Consider the following 12,125-nt stretch of genomic DNA (forward strand, 5'->3'; position numbering starts at 1 on the left):
TAGGCTATAGGAAGGTTTCATCATAATTGTAACACGATTTTCTTTCTAGAGATTTGCAGTGTTGTTTTAGCCATAGCAAGGTTCTTGGCAAGCTGCGCTTGGTATTTGTAGCTCCACCATTTTCTCTGGGACTTGTGCTTGTGGCCCCTTGTATTGAATACTGGACTAACTCATACAAAGTTTATTTTCATATGTGTTCAGCATGTTACTTTTTTATCAAGTGGATTGTAAATCCTCATCTGGTTTCTTCTAATTTAATATATTTCCTAAAATAGTCCTCCTTGTTCCTCCCAACTGCCCTGTTTCTGTGATACAGGCCATCACAAGCACAAAACACATCTTTCTGCAGCAATTAATCATGCAGTACACTTTATCCTTTATTGCGCTCTATATCCGCCAAATATAATCTCAAACATTTTATTAATAAGGTTCAAACCAGTGTTAGATCATTCTCTTTATTTGTAGCTACCCACAGAACTTTCTGTCAATTGTTACCCACCCACAAGCAAATATCTTCACAGCATGGCAAACAACAATCTGTAAGGAGCTGAAAATCTGGCTATCCCTGTAGTGCCAGGGTACCCAAGTTAAGTTGAAATGCACGTTATAAGTGTACCTTCATTGTCCTCAAAAACTCTAAAATTCACGTTATTGTTAGCTATGCAAACATATTATACCCAAAATGCACTTTTAGGTTTTTGCTTAAACAAGTTCTGTTAAATGTGTTATCAATGATTATATGTTGACAGCAACCTTCACCTACACATGCACTATGTGTCGCCGCGGCGACTGGTACTGCCACGCATTATCTCCAGACCTGGTCTGCTCTTTTTTGTATTGTATATTGTCATAAGGGGTATGAGCAGACAGGTCGGTAAAGATTCCCCTCGACCCTCCACACACCTGTTCTGTTTTTCTATGTTTAGAGCAACTGTTTAGTTACGGGTCAATCGGATATAGATGCGAACGCAGTTATGTTTTTAATCCACAGCTCTCCCAACTCAATTGTGTATGCTGCCCTCCTGCCTACATTTCCTGACACTCCAGTATAACAACATTCACTGTGTGCAACGGATAAAATCAGTAAAGAGACTTAATTTCTCTGTCTATACCACCAATGTAAGAAATAGTTATGCTTTTCTTTCCACTCTAGACACTTATGGTTGCAGAGTTATTGCTGGCAGACTTTCCATGATACATCACATGTCTAATGACTATTTGGGATTAATTACCTGCTCAGTTAGATGTGCTTGCTGACACACGTTTTTTGACACATGCCCCCCTTTCTCTGACCGAGTAAAAAACACCATGATCTATTAAGTTAGACCCATTGTAAGCCGGGTTATTCAAATACCGGCTTAATAATATCTCGAAATACGAATCTCCAAAGCGCATATTCCTATGATTAGTGCTATGCACTGACGCTACAGTTGGGCGTCGATGTTCTATTGCGCATGCGCGATACAGAAGCGGCTCGCCGTCATCGCGCATGCGCGGAAAAGCAGTGCCTTTTCTTGCACTTGCTTCCGCGTATATCTCCTAACCAACACGATGCAGCCAATTATTGCTTGCTATTTAAGGGGATAGGGCGGTTCAGCTCACACCTCCACTTCCGCTCGCTGCAAGCCAGGAGGCACCGACGGATAGGTGAGCCGCCAGCTGCCCCATTTTTTACCGATTTCGAACCGGTCTCTATATTTTTTCAACTACGTTTTGGTCCCTAGCAAAGAGACAGGGTTGATACATTTACCTTTAAGGAATAGCATAGTTAGGGTCAGCACATCAACTGTTAGCTAACATGCTTTAGAACTTCTATCATATTGAGTCTCTAGTCGTTTTTCTGTCATGTATACCCCTAAGTAATGAAGGAACTATATGTTAATGTGTGTCATAGTTGGCCACTCATTGGTGCCTTATAGCACCCTCCACTATTGTCAATGTACTGTGGCTTTAGGTCAGTGCACAGCCCTTTTTCTGTCACTGAAGGATAACCTATTGAGTCATGCACATAAGTGTATATAGGATGCCTTGATGGGAATCCTTGGGTGTCAGTCCTTTGGATAGGTAGTTGGGTTGCGCTCACACGTCTGTTGGGATATAAGTGTAGAGTCATTGGATTGGGTACAGTAAAGGAGTGTGCTTACTGTACCCCCTTTTTCTACACTACAGAGCGGGGCCTCATACTCCCGAGCGGTCGCCGGGTGAGGTGAGGTCTTCACCCACACAAAGCTGGGTGAGTATCATCGTGAGGAAATGCCTCAGGGTGATGAAGTTAGTATGCTTGTTTAAAAAATGCAGAATGCAAATTGTTCTTGCAAGTGTGGCTTATCGGTCTCTGTATACATATGTGGAGTGTGTGTGGAGTTGAGCGTTGTCTGACCAAATGTTTTCATGTCTCTTGATAGGAAGAAAACACTCTGATCTCCCTCCAGTGGACACCTAAGTATTGAAGTTCCTGGTAGATGAATAACTAATGTATTGTGTTGTAGTACATCTTTCACTCTAATGTAAGTGCAGTAGCCACTCTATGTTCAAAGGTCCTGAAGAAAGCCGGGGTAGTGGCCCCTATGGCTGAAACATGTCGACCGCCCTGCACTGTGCCAGTAGGCATTTTTACTACGTGGCACATTTTTAACTCTTGGCACATGGACTTTTGTTAAAACCCTCCTCTGAGTCTGCGTAGCCATTTTTATCTATCACCATCACCTCAGCACTGCACTTTTTCACTAGTATCACACTAGGATGTTTATAATGACTACATCACTGGTATCCATTCCAACACCGGCACTACATGGTCGGACGGAATGTTCAGCAATCCCCACATGACGTTAATTCCACCATAAAGGGTGGTCTAATGGGAATTGCTTAGGTTTTTGCTTAAACAAGTTCTGTTAAATGTGTTATCAATGATTATATGTTGACAGCAACCTTCACCTACACATGCACTATGTGTCGCCGCGGCGACCGGTACAGCCACGCATTATCTCCAGACCTGGTCTGCTCTTTTTTGTATTGTATAGTAGTCCCAGAACTCCTTCGCCAAATTTGCCAGAGCTTTGGAACGTGGACCACCCAGGTGGTTGACTTATCGAACCGCCGAGATATTATCCATCTTCAAGAGAACGCAGGATTTCGCTGAATCTTTGGTCCAGCATCGCACTGCGAAAGAGCCGGCCAGTAGTTCCAAACAGTTGATGTGTAACTGTTGTTCGTCTGAGGACCGCACTCCGCCTGTGGAGAAGTCCCTGCACCGGGCCCCCCATCCCGATCTGCTGGCGTCGGATTCTATGACCAGGTCCGGGACAGACCCGTAGATCGCCCGACCATTCCACGCTTCCATGTGCGACAGCCACCATGACATCTCCTCCTTTACCTCCGCCGTGAGAGGTACCATCTGATCGTAAGACATGCCCTTCGAAGATGTTGGGCTTTGAGACGTTGGAGCGCCCTGTAATGCAAGGGCCCTGGAAAAATCGCCTGGATGGAGGACGACAGAAGCCCTACCACCCTGGCCACTTGCCGCAGGGAAGTCCCGTCTTTCGCAATCGTCTGGCGTAGCGTATGCCGGATCAAGGCCATCTTCCGCGAAGGCAGACTGAGTGAAGCTTCGACGGAATCGATGACAAAACCCAGAAAGGTAACTTTCTGAGACGGAACCAGAACTGATTTGGAACTGTTGATGATGAAACCCAGACTCTGAAACAGCGAAACTGCCTGTTGGAGCTGAGAGGTCAAGATCTTGGGACACTGAGCCATCAAGAGGATGTCGTCCAAGTAAACGATCATCCGGATGCCCTGCCCGCGCAGGTACTCGACCGCCGGATGCAACACTTTCGTGAAGCACCACGGGGCCGAAGAGAGCCCGAAAGGAAGGGCGGTAAACTCGAACACTCTGTCCTTCCAGCAAAACTGCAGGAAACGTCGGTGAGGGGGATGTATGGGAACCACCAGATAAGCATCCTTGAGGTCCAACCTCACCATCCAATCCCGAGGAAGGAGCACGTCCCGCAGGAGATGAATCCCTTCCATCTTGAAATGGCGGTAAACCAACCAACCGTTGAACTCCTTGAGGTTGATTACCGGCCGCTTGCCCCCAGCCGCCTTGTCCACTAGGAAAACATTGCTGATAAACCTGAGGGGTGACGCGTTGATTGACGAATGGACCCTTTGCGAAGCAATTCGGAGACCTCCTCGTCGATCAATCGCGCGTCTGAGTCGGAGAAAGCGATAGGACGGGGAGACCCCAGCTGAATGGGCACATCGTAAAATTCTATGTGGAATCCCCGAACAGTCTGCAAAACCCAGGCGTCTGCAGTGAGCGACGCCCACGCCTCGTAAAAGGCCGCTAGACGACCGCCAGTGCGCACCTGTTCTGCAGGTATGACACTCACCGTTTGAATTGTTGGGTCCGGAATTCTTCTTGAACCCTCGTCCACGAAGCGCTGGCCTCTTGTGGGGTAGAAATTAGTGAAATTTGCGGAGGTTTGGTGTTGTCCTCTACCGGAGCCTTGCCCTCTATTGTTGGCTTTGAATCCGCCCCGGCCGGTCGAGCGGCCCCTACCACGACCGGCCCCCTGGGAGAAACGTTGCTGGAAAACGCGCTTAATGTTGGACTGGGCCTTGTCCAAAGATGTTAAGGTGGCTACAAATTTGCCCAACTACTTAATAAACGGCTCCCCAAAGAGCCCCCCTTGGGCGACTGCGCCCGCCTCCGAGGATGCCAAATCCCCTAACTTTGGGTCTAGCTTGATCAACAGGGATCGCCTGCGCTCGGTTGACAGTGCGCAGTTGGCATTACCTAGGAAAATTATGACACGCTGCGCCCAGTTCGATAGGACTTCGGGCGATATGGTCGTGCCCGTGACCTTTGCCTCCTCAGTCATGTCGAGGATCTTCGTGGCAGGCCCCACCGCATCCAGCAGTTTGTCTTGGCATGACCGCCAAGACCGGTCAATGCCCTTACGCGGATCTTTCATAAATTTCGCCAGGAAGGTAGCCATCTTGGCATCTAATTCCGGTGTTAAGGCCACCTTGCCATCCAACGTGGGCCTCGGGCACTCCCCCCTCAGGCACCCCCTAGCCTCCTTTTCTACGGGCTACCGTAGGCGACTCGCCACAAAGTTGGCCACCGCGCCGCCCGGCGTCCAGGCCGCAACCCTCGGATGCAGGATCTCATCGGGGTCCAGCATGCTCGAACTGTCCCTGGGCAACTCCACAGCAGAGCTTGAAGGGCACCAAGAGCGCACCGACTCCTCGTCGTCATCTGTGTCCGGAGAATCTGCGCTCGGAGACGGGGGAGCCGTCCCAGAGGCAACTGAGGACTCAGGCGCCGGCAGCGGTGCAGGGGGGCCGCTGTCGCCTTAGCCAAGAAAGCGCCGCGCATACGCTCAAAGGCTCCTCTGTCCACCCAGGCTCCGCCTCCGGCGCACTTTCCCTACACGGCCTCTTTGGGGCAGGTGGGCCCTCACCAGAGGGCCCCGGAAGAACCTGGGGCACCCCAGACTGGGCCCGCGCAAGTTTTGCGCACTCTTCAACTATGCTTGCTGAGAGATGGTCCTCCATGGGACCCACCACCTCAGTAACACAACGATAAATGGAACTGTCTACTGCCTGGTAGAATTCGTCATCATTTAAATAGGGGTGAAAGCATTCTTCATAATAATCCCCCTGCTCCATGATATTACTGGGAGAGATTGAAGTTATTAAGCAACTGACCAATTCAACCCTCCTAAATGAAGGGTGTCCGTAAGATATGGGCAGACCAAAGGACTGCACTGATAAACTTTGGGCCTGACCACAGCAGGCAATCAGGGTGGCACCAGATCCCCTCAAGCGCGCTGACCCTCCTCTCTAGGACCGGGTCACACCGCCCCAGAGCGCGCTTCCACACGTTTACTTATTTAATTTTTGTCAGAAACTGAACGCGCGGTGCAACCTGCCTGTCGGCAATCTCCGCGGTCAGGAACCGCACTACAGACCCCACAGGGCGTCAAAGGGAAAATGAGGCCAGAATACAGACCCGGGAGACCGGGCTTTCAAGGGCGGTTGAGGGCAAGGCTCCGTCGCTACCAGTACCACAGCGCGGCTCCTCCGAATGAGGAGAGCGCGCAGAGGAGCCGGCGAGAAGCAAGAGCTCCCTCTAGCAGTCGTTTGAGCACCGCAAGCAAAACGTGGCCAAAGTCACGTAAGGGGCGAAGAACGCTCCCGCGACTACGGGACTCTGCAAGGCAAACAATACACAAGCACAGAGCCCCCCAAACCCCGCCCGCACTCAAACTGCCGGCGAGAACAGCACAACAAAAACAGGAAAAATAAGCACTGGCGTTGCCAATAGGTCTCGCATTAGGAAAGTGTGAGCTATTGGTATTGTAAATGACGATTATTTTTTTAATATGTGTTGGCATTGAAAATATATAAATTAATAGCATTGTTATTTACAAAGCCAATAGCTTACACTTTCCTAATGCGAGTCCTATTGGCTATGGGAATGCTTGTTGTTAGCCAGCAAGGACAGTGCTGTTGTGGTGCTGAGTGATGCTGTTATGGTGCTGAGTGATGTGGTGGTGTATTAGAGTGATGTGGTGGAGTCCCAGAGTGATGTGGTGGTGTCCCAGAGTGATGTGGTGGTGTCCCAGAGTGATGTGGTGGTGTCCCAGAGTGATGTGGTGGTGTCCCAGAGTGATGTGGTGGTGTCCCAGAGTGATGTGGTGGTGTCCCAGAGTGATGTGGTGGTGTCCTTGATTGATTTTGTGGTGTACATTAGTGATGTGGTGGTCTCCCTGAGTGCTGTGTTGGTGTCCCTAAGGGCTGCGGTGGTGTCCCTGAGTGCTGTGTTGGTATCCCTGAGTGGTGTGGTGGTGTCCCTGAGTGATGTGGTGGTGTCCCTGAGTAGTTTGGTGGTGTCCCTGAGTAGTGTGGTGGTGTCCCTGACTGATGATGTGGTGGTGTCCCTGAGTGATGTGGTGGTGTCCCTGAGTGATGTAGTGGTGTCCCTGAGTGATGTAGTGGTGTCCCTGAGTGGTGTGGTGATGTCCCTGAGTGGTGTGGTTGTGTTGTTGAGTGGTGTGATGGTGTCCCTGAGTGATGTGGTGGTGTCCCTTAATATTTAACACAGAAACTGTAGTAATGTGCCGGACTACATTGCAACATTCTTCTTAACAGTATCTAAGGGTATATTTTTTAAGCAAACGAGCCTGTGGACAAATATGTCAAGTAATACCATCCTAAGGGTTTCAATCTATCCATATGAGGTGCTGCGTTACTTAAAAAAGTAGACCAAATCAAGTAATGGGAATTTGGCTAACTTCAGTGGTGTGATCAGAATTTCACCCTGGCCTGATTTTATAGGAGCTGGAGTATGGCGAGATTGGAGTATGGCGAGATTGGAGTATGGCGAGATTGGAGTATGGCGAGATTGGAGTATGGCGAGATTGGAGTATGGCGAGAATGGAGGATGGTGAGAATGGAGTATAGTGCGTATGGAGTATGGTGAGAATGGCCCATGGTGTGTAATGCGGGGTGGGGAACAGCAGCAGTCTCGCAGGGGAGGTAGTTTGACTGTGGTCTGTCTTACACTGTCCCTTAAATCATCTGAATGATGAGGCTGGAGAGAAAGCTTCCCTTGTATAGGCGGCACGCAATGTATAGAAACTGTCTTAAAGCTTCCTAGAAGATTGTGCCCACTCCTAACTGAGGGAGGAATTGGCCCCTCGCCAGACCACAAGGCCAAGCTCGAGCAGCGCAAAGCACGACTGGCGATGTGTTGTCACAATGCGCTAATTTCACAAACCAGGCCTTCGAGGCGCTGCTCGGCGCGTCCCAGCAGATGACTGAGTGAAAGGGCCCGTCTGCCTGCAGCTCTCTGCAGACAGGGAGACGGAGGGCCCCGGGTCTCAGACAGGCTGACTGGCTGCTGTGACTCTGCATGCTGTGCCTTTATCTGAGCGGTTTAGAAAAGGGGGCTGCCCTGCAGATGGCCGGGGGGTCTCACGGGCGCACAGGGGGAGGACGCCTTTGATCTATTTGTTGTGGGGGTGGGTTCCCAGAGGACTGCAGGTGATTTGCAGGTTCTGATGAGAGGGCTGTTGTGGGCTGGAACCCCTGCCTGTGCGGTTATTCCTACAGGCTCGCATGAAAAGGGATTGGATGACAATGTCAACAATCTTTGGCCTCCCTCAAGACATTCAGCGAGTGTGGTGAAACATTGAATAACATGAGAGTGCAGAAACAGACCAGACACATACGAAAGGGCGGGGCTAACCTGGCAGGAGTGTGATCAGTGTGGGGCCAGGAAGGATAACATGTGGTGGGGACTTAATGTGAAAGTCAGTGAGGGACACAGTAAAAAGAGGGCAGACAAACTTTTGGGATTGTTTAAAAAACATGTTTTTTTATTTTTTGGGCATCGGAGTTCAAGAGGCGTCAAGAGCTGCCCTTCAAGAGAAGTACATTCTGTGATAGTGTGGACGAAGGGAGGTACCCCGCAGCGGATGTCGGTGCCAAGAAAGGGAGCAGGGGGTGAAAGTAATAGAATAGGCTGTGTGGAGTAGAAGTTGGCAGCGGATTTCGGAGGAGGGGAGAGGGTAGTGAGTGCGTGCGAAGAGGAGTACAGTAGAGAGAAAGGGAGTGGATGGGAGGAGGCCCCATGGAGGAGGAGGAGCGAGAGAGAGAGAGAATGGAATGTGCTTGTGAGATAAGTGCGTGTGTGCACGAGAGACAGAGCCGCTGAGAGTCTTCCAAGAGCACATGAACGCCGGTGATCAGGTCTGTCTCGTGGCCCCTTTCTTGCTGAGTAATCTTAAGAATTCTGCCTGTAATCAAAGCCTATGTCAGCATCTTTACTGCTTGAGCAATGATGAAAAAGACGAACAGATTATGACTTTTGCGCTGTGGACCCGTCTCCCACTAACTGCATGTCTGAAGTCAAGAATGTTAACACTAGTGTGGAGCCACAACCAGAACATGTAACTTATTTGCCCTTAAAATCAGAAACTGAATGTACCGGGATAGGTAAAGTGACACGTTCAACTTGTGGCTATAAGCCTGTGCAATGCCATCGCACATTGAAGCCATGGCATGCTTTTAAAACACACACAAGTGCTTTTGCCTGTTTAGAATGGATTCAAAGTAGCATTGGCGAACAGGAATGAAAACAAGAAAATACGAGAAGGAAATACAACGAGAAGGGAGGGGAGAATGGCAGCAGCAGATGAGCCTGATGAAAGCGGATGAAAAGGGAGGGGGGAGGAGAGAGTGCGATGCGAGCAGCAGGGAAGGCAATCAAGCGGAAAACGAAAGCCGCCGGGAGAGCCTGGGTCGGGAATGCGAGCGAGGGGAGGCAGGCAGATTACGAGGGAAGCCGGATGGGGGCGGGAGAGCCTGGTGGGGGAGCGTGAGGGGGGAGGAGAGAGTGCGATGCGAGCAGCAGCAGGGAAGGCAATCAAGCGGAAAACGAAAGCCGCCGGGAGAGCCTGGGTCGGGAATGCGAGCGAGGGGAGGCAGGCAGATTACGAGGGAAGCCGGATGGGGGCGGGAGAGCCTGGTGGGGGAGCGTGAATGCGCGAGGGGAGGCAGGCGGATTGGGAGGGAAGCCTGATGGGGGCGGGAGAGCCTGGTGGGTGGGCGTGAATGCGAGAGAGGGGAGGTGCTGGTGTGGGAGGGGGGAGATGCTGGTGTGGGAGGAGTGCTGCTAGGGGAGGAGAAGCCGGTTGGCGCGAATGCGAGAGAGGGGAGGTGCTGGTGTGGGAGGGGGGAGTTGCTGGCGTGGGAGGAGTGCTGCTAGGGGAGGACTGGGCTGGGCTTGGATGCAATGCGCGTGCATGTACACGGGCACTGCATGAAAACCGCGGGGCTGAAAGCCCTTTGGTTTGAAGATGTTTTCGCCACATGAATTCTCGCTACGCTCGATGCGCTTGCGCGCATCGATAGGTCGCGAGACCTAATAAGTCTGAGGTACTTAACTGGCTGCGTGAGCAGCGAAGAAAGAGGAGGAAGAGCGAGGAGGGACTGATTATCTAGACCCTGTGGACATAATGGAAGGACTATGATTGGACTGTTTGACGGACTCATTGGAGTTGTAGTTTTTTCCATGGATTTTTCTTATGTTTTATATAAAATGCTTCTTGTTTCTGCGTTTAAGCATTATTTGAAGCTTTTCTGAGGCTGCTGTGTTTTTTGATGATAATAAATTGCGAAGAAAGAAAAGCATAATCTGAGCCTCCGGTCCTGCCATAGAATTCAAGCAGAAGGGCTACCTTCTGCTTAACCCCTTCCATGCGTCAGACGGCCCCCAGCCATCCGACATCATGGTGGGCGTATGCCTCGGACTGCCGGGGGCCGTCCGATCTGCGCACGCGTCAAATTCCGGCGCCCTGCGGCAGAATTTGGGCCGAGGCAAAGCGGTAAAATACTTTGGAGTAAAATTACAAATCTTATCCTTCACACAAGATACCGAGAAATAACAAAACACCCCAGCTTCTGACCATGACTGCCCCCATGAGCAACATCTTATGATTTTATCCTGAATGTGATTTGTGACTGTGGTAGTTGAAAAGGGCACCACATCACAAGGTAGAAAGCATGGTTCTACAGTCTCAGGTCTGCCTCTGGAACCTGTCTAAACTAGGACTAACTTAAACTGACTCTCCACCAGCTGATGACCGATGGAGGGAGCAAATGTGGGACCACAAAGCTACATATTGCCTGTGGTCTCGAAGCATCTGGAACCACCAAGCTGACATAATCCTTTCTAGATACTAGTTCATGGTCTAACTGATGGACCTCTTTGGTGGCAAGGAAGGCTTTTACAAGTCCAGAATGGCCTAAATGAATGGAATCCTTGTTGAATACTTCAAGGAGATTTTTATATAGTTCCTTGAGAATCCAAGATCATATAGAGTCCTAATTGTGGGTGTCAGGCTACAGTTACCTTGCTAAAGCTCAGAACTAGAAAAAATAAATGTGAAAAGTAAATGTAAAGGTAGCTATCAAGCAAGGAAGTGGGTAAGTCTCTGTTGCCGAATGTGTGCTTAAGCTGAAGGTCAGTGTTGTATATTGTTACTGCAGTTTTTCCGTTGTGGAAGTGAGGTGTCTGTATTCTGCGTTTAGGGCACAAAGAAGTAAGCATGCTGTAGTTCTACTTAACGCAGTCATTTACGTTTCGACCTGATCCCATGTCTATATCTTGAACTTCTGCAGGGAAGTAAGTTGTTGAGCGGATTCCTCCTCTGTGTGCAAAAGGAATTGCTGGAGGTAACCGAAATAATATCAGAGCTGCATTTCCATGGCTGTGATTGTCGCTGTTGATGTTGATAGAGGTTTGGTCAGCTTTAAAAGTTCCAGTGGCACTAAAACAGAGCTGGGCCAGCTGGAGCCTGCTAGGAGTGATGTAGAACACAGCTTTTCCTAATCACTGTGAGGGTTTGTGCATCAGAGATTATTTTGATCCATTGTTGATACCATAAGAAAAGCCTTCTTCCCCCTCTAATGTAGGGTGCCTATGGAGGTGGTGATTTGGCCATGTTGTGAGAAGTTGGCCTGATATATAATGTTCACTATTCTAGTGAGCACTTTGTATCAGTCCAAACAACCCTTATTGATGATTGGTTGTAAGTCAACCTTATAGACCAGCTATCCTAGTAGCGTGGATACGAGCAGTCTAAGGCTAAAGACTCGAGAGGGCGTGTTAAGCCAGCTGTTATACCACACATATACCCCTTGAACACCAAGTGAAAGGACACCACACAAGTGTTATGAAAATAAACAGTGTATTTATTAAAATCACAACAGCCCTGTACTCTTTATGAGGACAGGGTACTAAGCACAAAACAAAACTCTTACGAAAATACTTAGGTTAGCACAGTATATACAAATGCCCGAGGGGCACGGAAAACCATATACTCCGAAAGTGGAATGCGAAATTACTAGCAGGTAAGTACAGTACTAATAGGCTTTGGAATCGCTAGGACTTGACTATAGAATCGTTAGATTACTTCTAGGAGACCCAGGGGACTCGGGTGCAGAGTGTGCACTCTCACGCGTGATGCGGGACAAAGTCTATGGTAGCTAGTAAATGCAAAGTTAGTGTTCTCGGGCGAACCCGACCTGGTAGGAGGAAAATAAAAGTG

General features: G+C 49.5%; 1 protein-coding gene across 1 annotated transcript in view; it reads left to right on the forward strand.

The window, feature by feature from the left end:
- Window positions 1-12,125, forward strand: part of CIT (citron rho-interacting serine/threonine kinase) — a 1,473,679-nt gene that overhangs the window by 432,733 nt on the left and 1,028,821 nt on the right. The window lies entirely within an intron of this gene.

The sequence above is a fragment of the Lissotriton vulgaris genome, chromosome 11, assembly GCF_964263255.1.
Source record: "Lissotriton vulgaris chromosome 11, aLisVul1.2, whole genome shotgun sequence".
Taxonomy (NCBI): Eukaryota; Metazoa; Chordata; class Amphibia; order Caudata; family Salamandridae; genus Lissotriton; species Lissotriton vulgaris.